The sequence below is a fragment of the Polyodon spathula genome, chromosome 10 (assembly GCF_017654505.1).
Source record: "Polyodon spathula isolate WHYD16114869_AA chromosome 10, ASM1765450v1, whole genome shotgun sequence".
Taxonomy (NCBI): Eukaryota; Metazoa; Chordata; class Actinopteri; order Acipenseriformes; family Polyodontidae; genus Polyodon; species Polyodon spathula.
In genome coordinates, this window is record NC_054543.1 from 11,854,049 (window position 1) to 11,865,630 (window position 11,582).

An 11,582-nucleotide genomic window follows, 5' to 3' on the forward strand; every position below is an offset into this window, starting at 1 on the left:
AGACTGGGGGTTAGAAAAGAAAGCTGCAGGATAGAGACAGGCAGAGCTGGCAGGAGCGCTGGGCTGTTCGGTGTTGTGCTTCCCTGGGATTTTCTGCTTATAAGAAACCTATGCGCATTTATTGTTTGTTAATAAGTTTTCTTGAGGGGTTAGTGTGGTTAAATTGCCATTATGTAAAACTACAAGAATAAAATAGACTTTACCCCACACACATTTATGCAGTGACCAAAATAAACTTTTTCCTCGAGGACACACTGATTTTAGACAAAACATTTTGAAAACAATTAGTTACAGCAGTATTCATGATAAGGAAAGACAACTGGAAAAAAAAAAAAAAAAAAAAAAAAAAAAAACCTCCAGTGCATTTTAAAATACGGTATACACGGTACAGTACGATACTATTGCTGTTCTTTTCTGAAACATTTATGATTGGCCGATACATTTCCTGACTAAATTTAGACATAAAGCTGCGCTGTATGCAGATGTAGACAGTGACGCCCTTGTAGTAGTTAAGATTAAACGGTACCCTGCATTGCTCTCCAGCTGACACCCTTCAGTATACTGTATGTGTTGTGAGATTAAAATGACTGGAAACGTGGAGTCATGAGCATAATTTGTTTAGCATCTGTTATTTGTGATTTGTTTAGACAGACTCAATTATAAACAATGTAACTATATAAAGCTATTATTAAAACAAAAAGCTGCCTACAGCATTTAATTAATTTGCAATAAGTGAAAATTAGGGGATGACGGCAGTCTGTTAAGGTACTGTACTTGGGGAACCATTCTGCAAAACGTCTTTTCTTCAGTTAGTGACAGTAAATACTTCTTGGGCACAAAGTATGGTCTATTGTTTTGTGTCTTATGCAAATTTACAGCCTGAGGTGTTTGTTTTCTCAAATGTCTTTAGATATATAAATCAAGAATAGTGTAAGTAAGGTGTAACCTGCAAAATCAGTAAGGGGGTTTTACTGCAGGGAATTATTAATTCTACATTAAGCCTAAAACCTTGTTACATTATCTTGTGTGTGTGTTACAAAATGTAACTTTAAACTATTATAGCAAATCGTTTATCTTATCTGACATGTCTAGATCTCAGACTTTGTAATTTTAAAATTTGAGGTGTCACAGTGGCAGAAGATATATATATATATATATATATATATATATATATATATATATATATATATATATATATATATATATACACACACACACACACACACACACACACACACACACACACACACACACACACACACACACAGTAAATATGTGTGGGATCCTGTACTGGATATTACTTTTGAGGTTATATGTCTCAGAGATAATATAATACTTTAGTCAATACTATTTTTGAGAACAATCTTGGAGACTCCATCTGCACAGTTGCTAATGATCCCACAGGACAGGTGAATTGTAATATCAAAAGCTGTTTGAAGTTTAAATGAAAGTGTCAGTAAATTGTTTTTGTTTAGTAACACATAGTCAAGTGCAGTATTGTAGAAACCATGACCAGGGCAACCGTTTTACATGCCAGTGTCACACAGGCATTATGTTTGCCCTGACAGAAATGAGAAATGTCTGAGCTCATTTAAAATTTACAGGTACTAAGAAAATTTACGCAGAGTAGTAATTCTGGCATACCATGACAAGAAATGATTTTTGGTTGTTTTAGAGTAATCAGAGAGCAGTTGAAAAAGCTAGACATTTTCTGTGATGTTCCAATTTTTTGGTAAGTATTACATTTGTTGGGCTTGAATCTAGTATGCACATATACATACAATAACCTGCAATATAAAATTCTTGCAAAATACCAAGTTGTCATACACTTATTTAAGTTTTTAAGTTAAGATACTGGAGTCAGTTTTTCCATATGTATGTATTGTATTGGGCCATGTCACTACCCCCCTCAGGTAAACCAGGTGTTTAGTACACTGTTATAATTAGAGGTTGAGGGTGGGAGACTTTTCCTTCCTGTTCATTTTTTTCCTCCAAATTCTTAATCCTGTTTACCGATATGATGGCATTCGTTTGGAAAGTATGTTAGTGTAATGATGAAAACCTCAAGCTAAGTTTGCAGAAGTTAGCATTATACACTACATTTGTCTAGAAAACATTTGACTGATCACAAACAACAAACTTACTGATGTTTGACAGTGCTGGCAGTGTGTTTTAGTACAGTTAATGTGTATCTCCTTCCTGCAAGAAGTATTTATGTTTGCAGTTACTGGTTCGAGAGTCTAACTTTTATTGTAACATATGCATTATGCAAAGGTGCTGTATCCATGGTTGGAGTGAGTGTACAGAAGGCCAAATTGGGATGATGATGTGTAAATCTGAACATGACTGTGAGACACTGCAACTTTAAAAAAAAGATGATGACATAAAAGATATTTCATTAACCTTCCAGTGAGCATACCTCTTTATTCAGTTCTACTTTAGGCAAAATATGATGTCCTCTATCTGTACTTTGTTGTTGTTAATGTTTGGCTTTCAAAACATGTGTAAATGAACAATTTACACATTGTACCCAATCCCTTAAAATATTCAGAACACTAGGGTATTAACATATATTGTAAATTAAAGATACACTTCCTATGCTAAAGGAAAAAGTACTCAATTGGAAGCATTTAAAACACCATGCTGGTGCCAAAAACAAAGTTAAAGAAAATGAAACAGTAGGAAATGTATTTAAAAGCAGGCAACTATTATTTTATTACAGTAAAGTGTGTATTGCTGGAAAGCACACTGTTTATATATATATATATATATATATATATATATATATATATATATATATATATATATATATAGTTTATTTTGCAATAATGCTGTGAGTTTTGGTTTCCTGAACCAAATTTCACAGCTAGTTACAAATGCACGAAGAAATGTCTGACTTGTTTATTTTGGGAAAAGAGTTTATTCAAACATGTAAAGAGTCAGAATTAAAATTTTAAGACATATAATAAAATTGTTTAAATGTGCCCTCAAACTACATTTTAATGGTAAAATAAAACCAACTAATGTAGGGAAATAACCCATGGTGCTATGGTGACATGAAAAAGGGTTCCTAATAAAAACATAAATCATAACATCAATCTGTCACATCAAAGACAAAAGGTCTGGGAATGACATGCTTGACCTAATTTTTTTAATCAATATATTGTTTCTTACATAATTCGGTTGTGATTAGTTCCATGTGTGTAACTTTTACAGAAAGTAAAAAAGGAAGAAAGAAGAAAGTGTATTATTTTTGTTGGATTCAATTCCTTGGATGCATAAGTGAAAAGCATTCAGATACAGTATATACTACTTGCATAATAACAGAAGATTTCAAACATGTGTGGAAACTGCCATGATTCCGTCACAATTTCTTAAGTGTGCTTAGTTGTTTTATTCAGCAGTTAATTTATGAGAACAACTGATCTCATACAAAACCTGCATAACTGCACTACTAAGGCCATCACTGAATAGGGTAAATTATGTTTGGTGTTTCTTAAAAGGTCTCCCAATTATTTCTCAATTGAGGAACAACTGGGACTCGACGGTCTGTGATTATTAAGCACCGTTGTTAATAAAAGTCCACAACAAAAAAAAAGTCTTCATATAATCACCACAAGTTTACATAGTTTTTTTTTTTTCCGTTGACAGCATAGTGACAGTACGCTGTTGCCAAGCCACATTACTGATTTGGTTGCAATCAAACACAGCTGCAGCAGCCAATAACACTTGTTTAAATTAAAATCTTGGACATTCAAAATAGTAAAGACCAAAACTTTAGCTGTATCGGGTGTACTTGGAGACAACAGTTTCAGTCATTTGTATAACAACCTTCACTTCATCTTATTTTGTATCCATTCAGGGGACTTATCTCATTGGACACTTAAGTTATTGTTTAACTATACCAGATAGGCATTGTAATTCCATGCAGGAATCCCAACACAGAAGCATATGCATGGTTACTTTGGTAAAAATAATAAGGGTTTTTCCAAACACAACTAAAAGAAGCACAGGAACAGCACACAAACATTCAAATCTTTCAAAAAAGAAAATAAATAAAGATACCAACGGTGGATTCATAAAATACAAAAAGCACAATTTTTCAAGATTAATGATCAATGTAGCACATAGTCCTACTTTAACTCATATACAGAAAGAACAGATCATCTGTGTCTATTTGAAATCTTCAATTTTCAAAATCGGTTTGTATGTGTTCTTTTTAATAATAAAAATGACTCTTATAATACAGCTTGATTAGTGTTCTCTAAACTTAAGAACTGGAAGTTTCAACAAAACCAGACTTCAAAGATATATTTATTTGGGAATTTGCTTTGAACTGGTCAAGAGGTGATAAGACTTCACTACCAGACCTATAATTTCCCTTTCTAAATCAGAAGAATCTGCCAATGTGGAGGAAAGCTTTGGCTGTTTCCTGATGAAAACTAAACAGTCCCGGTAAGGTACATATAATAATTATAGAAAGATAATAAAATGTTATTAAAATAGCACATTACTCTTATCATAAACAACAATTTATTACAATCTAAATATTTATGAAAAGGCATTATTTCACAGCTGCGGTACATTTACTGTAGAGTTGACTTCACCATGAATAATGAGGTCAATACTTATTTTCATCAGTTCCAGTCTATGAAATCAGGATGTACACAAAACTGAATCCAATACTATTCAAATTAACATTATCAGGAAGTGATTTCTATCACTGGAGTTTTTCCAAAGTTTTCTCTTCCATTTATTCTCAGAATTATCTTCCCCGTTGTAATAAAATAAGGAGTCTCTTCTTATTTTTTTCTTTTTTTTACTGTTTCACAGATTCTTTTTTATGGCCTGTTTTCCATTTGCACCATGAAACCTGTAAATATCAATATGCAACTGTCATTTCCATCAGCAGTCTTCAATCTACAGTCCAATCTGCAACCAGACATTACACAAAAGATAAATATGACCTATATGCATCAATAATACAATATTTTGCATACAATAATTTCCCTGCAAGTATAAATATAGTATGCCCTCATGTTTTTCCTACACATTTTACGCAGTCCAGACTCCAACATTTAAAACCTGTGCACATTTTCAGAGCGAGCTGCAGAGAACGTGTTCTGCTAGTCTACAATCATAACTGGAGATGACAGAGTCGTAATCAAAAATCAATGGATCTTGATCTGCTGCAGATGAGAATAAATTAGTCTGATTTGAAACTGCTTTCAAGCCAGTCCCAGAGGCCTAGTGAAACGTTGTACTCCTTTAATTTGTTTAATAGATTATATTAGAGTTTCGAATATGTATTAGAGTGTATGCACCAATTTATTTTTAAGGAAATAGCTGCGTTGTATTGGCATTGCACTGTTTCTTGAAGTAACACTGTTGCTGTCTAGCATGAGACTTGGAGAGTCCATTGGAGAGAGCTGTGACAATAACTAACTTACTTCATCACATGCTGTTGAAATCCAGTGTAATTCATCTTCTGTCAATGGTAACAATGGGAAGTGAGATTTATTCTGGCATGAACTTCTGTTCTTTCTTCGTTTCCTACCCCATTCAGTTTCTGCCAGACATTTTATGAAGGGAAATAAAAACTCCGTCTGAGCTGCCTCTATTTGTTTATCCATGGTCTGTGGCTGAGCTTACTTCACACTACCTTTAAAAGCAAAAGAAGTGTGACCATTTTTTTTTTTTTTTTTTTTTTTTTTTGTTATTTCTATGTTGATATACTAGTGGTTCCAAAATAAACTCAACATTTAAAAAAAAAAAAAAAATTTAAAACTAGAGGTCCAGACTTGTAATGCAAAAGTAATAGTACCCAAAGGTTTTCTTAAAATATAAATAATAGTAAAAAAAAAAAAATAATAAATTAGCTCATTTGACTGAAGTTTAAACAAGGTACATTTTTCAATGTCTTGATCAGGCATTGAAAAAAAAGTTTTCTTTAGTTTTACTGTATATGTAGGTTATATAAAACATGTTCCTGCTGTTGTACTTGTCTTGACATTTACCATTGCAGAAACCTGTTTTAGGGGGAAGATGAAAAATAAATATCCCTCCTATTCATACTGCCATTGTGCATGGATTGCAAATGGATAACATTTGGAATGCCACTGCACTTCTGGAACGTCTTGCTTATTAAAATATTGCCTTTTTTTAAAGAGTGGATGGTAATAGACAGACCCCCTACGGACCCTACGGTTATATATATATAGTATATAATATATTTGTACACTGAGTGTACAAAACATTAGGACACCTTTCCTATATTTGAGTTGCACCCCCTTTTGCCCTCAGAACAGCCTCAATTCGTCGGGGCATGGACTCTACAAGGTGTCGAAAGCGTTCCACAGGGATGCTGGCCCATATTGACTGCAATGCTTCCCACAGTTTTGTCAAGTTGGCTGGTAGTGGATCTCTACTCCAAATAGCTTGTTCCATCTCATCCCACAGATGCTCAATTGGATTGAGATCTGGTGACTGGGCAGCCCACTGCAGTAAGCTGAATTCACTGTCATGTTTGTGGAACCATTCCTGGACAACCATAGCCTTGTGGCATGAGGCATTATCCTATGGGTAATGGGCAATGATGTTCAGATATCCTGTGGCATTCAAATGATGCGCCACTTTTATCAAGAGGCACAATGTGTGCCATGAAAACACACCCCACATCATCACACCACCACCACCAGCCTGCAATGTTGACATGTGGCATGATGGTTGCATGTAATGTGGTTTTCTCCATACCCTAGTCCTCCTATCAGCGTGAAACAGCAGGAACCAGGATTCATCAGACCAGACAATGTTTTTCCAATTCTCCAGTGTCCAGTGTTTTTGTTCCTTAGCCCACTGCAACCGCAGTTTCTTGTGTTTTGCTGAAAGAAGTCGAATTCTGTTAGGTTGTCGGCTGCCATACCCCATTCATGTCAAGGTACGACGAGTTGTGCATTCTTTTATGGGGCTTTCGGCACCAATGTTGTACTGGACTGTCAGTTGACTAATTGTAGCCCGTCTGTTGCGCTGCACAATTCTTGTCAGCCTCCTTTGGCCTCTTTCATCAATAAGCCATTTTCGACCACTGACCTGCCATTGGCTGGATGTCCTTTGGCTGATGGATCATCCTTACACACGGGAAACTGTTGAGCATAAAAAACCCAGCAGAATTTCTGTTCTTGACACACTCAAAACGGCGCACCTGGCACCTACTACCATACACCGTTCAAAGGCACTTAAATCTTTTATCTTGCCCATTTACCCTCTGAATGGCACATATACACAATCCATGTCTCAATTGTGTCAAGACTTAAAAATCCTTCTTTAACCTGTCTCCCTTTCAGCTACACTGATTGAAGTGGATTTAACAGGTTACATCAATAAGGGATCATAGTTTTCACCTGGATTTACCTCGTAAGTCTATTTCATGGAAAGAGCAGGCGTTCCTAATGTTTTATACACTCAGTGTGTGTGTGTGTGTGTGTGTGTGTGTGTGTGTGTGTGTATATATATATATATATATATATATATATATATATATATATATATATATATATATATAGGGGGGTAATATATACCCCCGGGTAAAATGGGAAACAAATGTTTCTCTCTGAAACTCTGAAACTGTAATTTGTATATAGATTTTTTATTCTCACATTTGCAGCAGTTTGTCAATGACATCGATATCCAGGGGTTCACAAAACTTTTATCTTTAGGTTCCCACGGGAGTACCAGCAGAAATGGTTTATGCACCAAAATTTGGGGTCAACATGTTGCTGTCTAGCTCCACCTCCTTCAACAGTCCAAGCAATTGGAATATCAAAAGATCAGGGGTGCAAATTTGGAGCTAGATGTTTTATATATTTCTAAATGTTGTAAAAATATAGATGTTAAGGGTGAAACCCAGCGGTCTGGCGAGTCTAGTTTTGCCCAGCCAATCTATTTTCGCCAAGGGCTTCTGGGCGAATCCTGAAGTTACCACTTTTTTTCGGCATTCGCCCATGTCCATTCGGGTGAATCTAGACTGGCCCAGAACTTGAAAAAGACAACTGGTCAAAACCTGTTTTTTCAACAGTTTTCACTGAATTTCGGGGCTAGCCCAGGTGAGTCTAGTTTTGTCCAAAGCTTCAACATTGATGCTGTGCCAATCTAGTTTTGCCTATGCCAGTTATGTATTTGGGTGAGTCTAGTTTTGCAATTCTTCAGTCTCCCCTGCCAGCTTCCAAGTGAACTGATATATTGCTTAATTAAATTGAAAAGGTCTAATTATTCAAATTATCATTCAATTAAGGATCTAGTTAAGCAATTGAATGCTCAGTTGAAATAAAAACCAGCAGGCACAGTGGGTCCCCAGGACCAGGGTTAAAACTGACTGTCCTAATTCACTACTGTCTAGTATTACACTATGAGCTTTGTAATGCATTTATTGTCCTATTTTTAAAAAGACAATGCATATTGGAGGTCATTCTGTCTGACTATTCATATTCAAACTAATCATGAAATTCCCCCAACAAAAATGTTTTACCCAAACTTTTGTTTTCTTATGTCATAAATTTGCTTCCATGAGACCCACATCTGCATGGTTTGTTAGGGGGGCGGCACTGAACAGTTCCAGCTGTTGACCTTGTTTAATCTATAAGCAATGTTCTGTCTGCCTTGTGGATGAATCTCTGTAGACTCAAAACAAGAGGTATACATATACAGTAAGTGGTACACTTCAAAATGGTGTTTGAGGTAAATAATAAAGAGAATGTGCAAGTGAAACGGCATTCAGAAATGGGGAGCCTCACTGCTGAGAATAGCATACCAAGATTTCACTTTTGAATTGTGCCACAGATATTGAGCAATTAATTTATTAATCTATTTTCTCAGAGCAAGACAAAACCACCAGTAGCCAGATGTTTTTACTTCAGGGTTCAACCTTTACAAAGAGTTTCTACTAAAAACAACGGAAGATAAATCTCTTGTAATAAGAGTGGCAGTACCATGATCTCAGTTTTTATTGTTTCAGATGCAAAGATATACAAAATGTTACTGAATTTGAATATTAGTTGTATTTTTAATAACATTAGCCAAGAATAACATATATTAAGAATATACAGAATACAAAAAAAATAAAAAATAGAAACCAACCACATTCAAAAAGCTATTGCTTGTAATCTTGTTCCATTGCTGCATGACTTAGGAGTTTAGTTTAATCCTTTTGCTGTATTTGTATGGGAGGGGTGAGGTTAAGTAAAGAATCGTTGAGTGCATACAATGAGGGAAGACCAATTTCTTACCACTGAGTAAGGTCTAGACAAACTGCTTCTAGCCCAAACAAGTATGCGTCTGCAGTCAGTAGAATATACCTCCCTGTTCCATTCATTCTCTGAAGATAGTCTACATGCCATAAGTAATAAATAATTTAAAAAAACTAACATTGTAGGGAGAGCTAACTTTGTTTCCAAACCACACTGCATTAAAACATGGAAACCATTAACAGCCTTGTAATTATTTATGAACTTTTTCCACAAAACATATAATGAAATTCCAAAACCAGTATGGCATGGTGAAACATATGTACAGATAAACAAACAAAAACAAAGGATATTATTGAACATGTTGCCTCCAAAGTGTTTCAGTCACACTACATTTTTTGTTTATCATCTTAAGGTAAAGATATATCAAAGACAAACATTTCAGCAAGTGTTTGTAGTTTTATCATTTTAAATGGAGCTATTTGAAGGTATTGATTTTTTATCATCTTACCGCTTCTTCATTTAGCAATTCATCAGTAACGTATAGATTTGTTCACAGGCCCTTGTTTGATTCATTATTTGGGGAAGGTTCATTGCTGAAATCGGCAGCAAGTGAGCTTCTAAACCACATTACAAAAAAAACAGGCTCATATGCATTTGTGTTTTTTTTTTTTTTAGAGCTTTTAACCTTAACTCATCTCACAACAGGGTACAGGACAGAATACATAACTGCAGTGTATCACACAACAATGCCCGTTACCCCCCCCCCCCCCCCCCCCTTTAACCGTGCTGATTTCGAGATCCGAGTCAGGCACCAATTTAACAAGGTGAAGGCTGGGCGTGAACCAGTAACCTTGCACACCACAAGTGAGCACCTAAGCCACAATGCAAAAGAGCCAGGCTCATTTGCATTTGTGGGTTTTTTCTTAGAGCTTTTAGCCACCTTTCTTCTGAATATCTGATTCTGAATATCTGATATCTTACTGTCTGAATAAAAAGGCATTAGGTGTGCAACTAGAACCATGACATACTGCATAAACATATTATGTCAGCACTACATACAGATGGCTCATACCTCATTTGAAAACTTACATCACATTTTGGTGTTTCGTTAAGTCTGCAAACCATATAAAAATATATAGCAATACAGCTATAGTTAATTTCTTGGGTGGTCACAATAAAGTGTGAAGGAGAAAGAACTTTCCAAACAAAATTTGGACAGAAGGAGGCAATGTGCTGTAGTTAGCCATAACTGTCTGCAAAGCAATCTAATGAAGTACATCCCTGTAAAGAGTGATCTGTGGTGGTCTGGCATGTAGCACAATCGCACTATGCTGTACTTACACATACAATTCAGTGCCACACACATTACTGTTCAGAAGACGGAGTTTTGCTTTAGTTTTAATAATAATAAAGGGCTTTAATATCTGTTTTTATATGAGCAAGACTATTTAACGATTGATGACATGAAATGACCACATAGCTGTTTACTTTAAATGGGGTTTATTTTTGTCTTTATTTTCTTCTAAATCTTCTCCTAAAGCTTTATTTCTGAGAAGAAAATAAAGTGCAGACCACACACACACACACACACACACATATATATATATATATATATATATATATATATATATTATATATATATATATATATACCATTTTGGCTAAGAAAACCCTGTCTTTTATTTTCATCTGGAAATTACTAAGACTTTTTCCAGGACAGTGGGCTGTAAATACAGTTCAGTCCACAGGAGATGGTATGTACCAGTGTATAGAAACATTAAAACTGTTCCATTGTGATGGAAACACTACAAAATCCATTACATTGACTTGAATTGAAATGAATTGTTGCAAACACTAGATTTTCTATATGTTTTGGAATAGATACATATTAAGCAAAATACTTAAACATTGTTTGTTTATAATTTTTACACAGAAGAAATGTAAGAATATGTCAATAAAGTCTAAAAGCTGTTATAAATGATAGATAAATAAAAACTTAAACTTAAAATTACAATCTATAGCATGTGATACATTTGGCAGGTATTACTTTAGACTTTAAGGTAATATAACATAAGAACAACTCTCAATACATTATCCTCAATCAATACATTACCTCTGTAAAGCGCTTTGTGATGGTGGTCCACTATGAAAGACGCTATATAAAAATAAAGATATTATTATTATTATTATTATTATTATTATTATTATTATTATTATTATTATTATTATTATTATTATATCTTTGCTTCTGCATTTATTGGTGCACACCAGCTGGATTAAACCACTTGAATATGAACTTGGTATTTTTGAATGAATGGTACTATCTATCATCAGCCAGAAA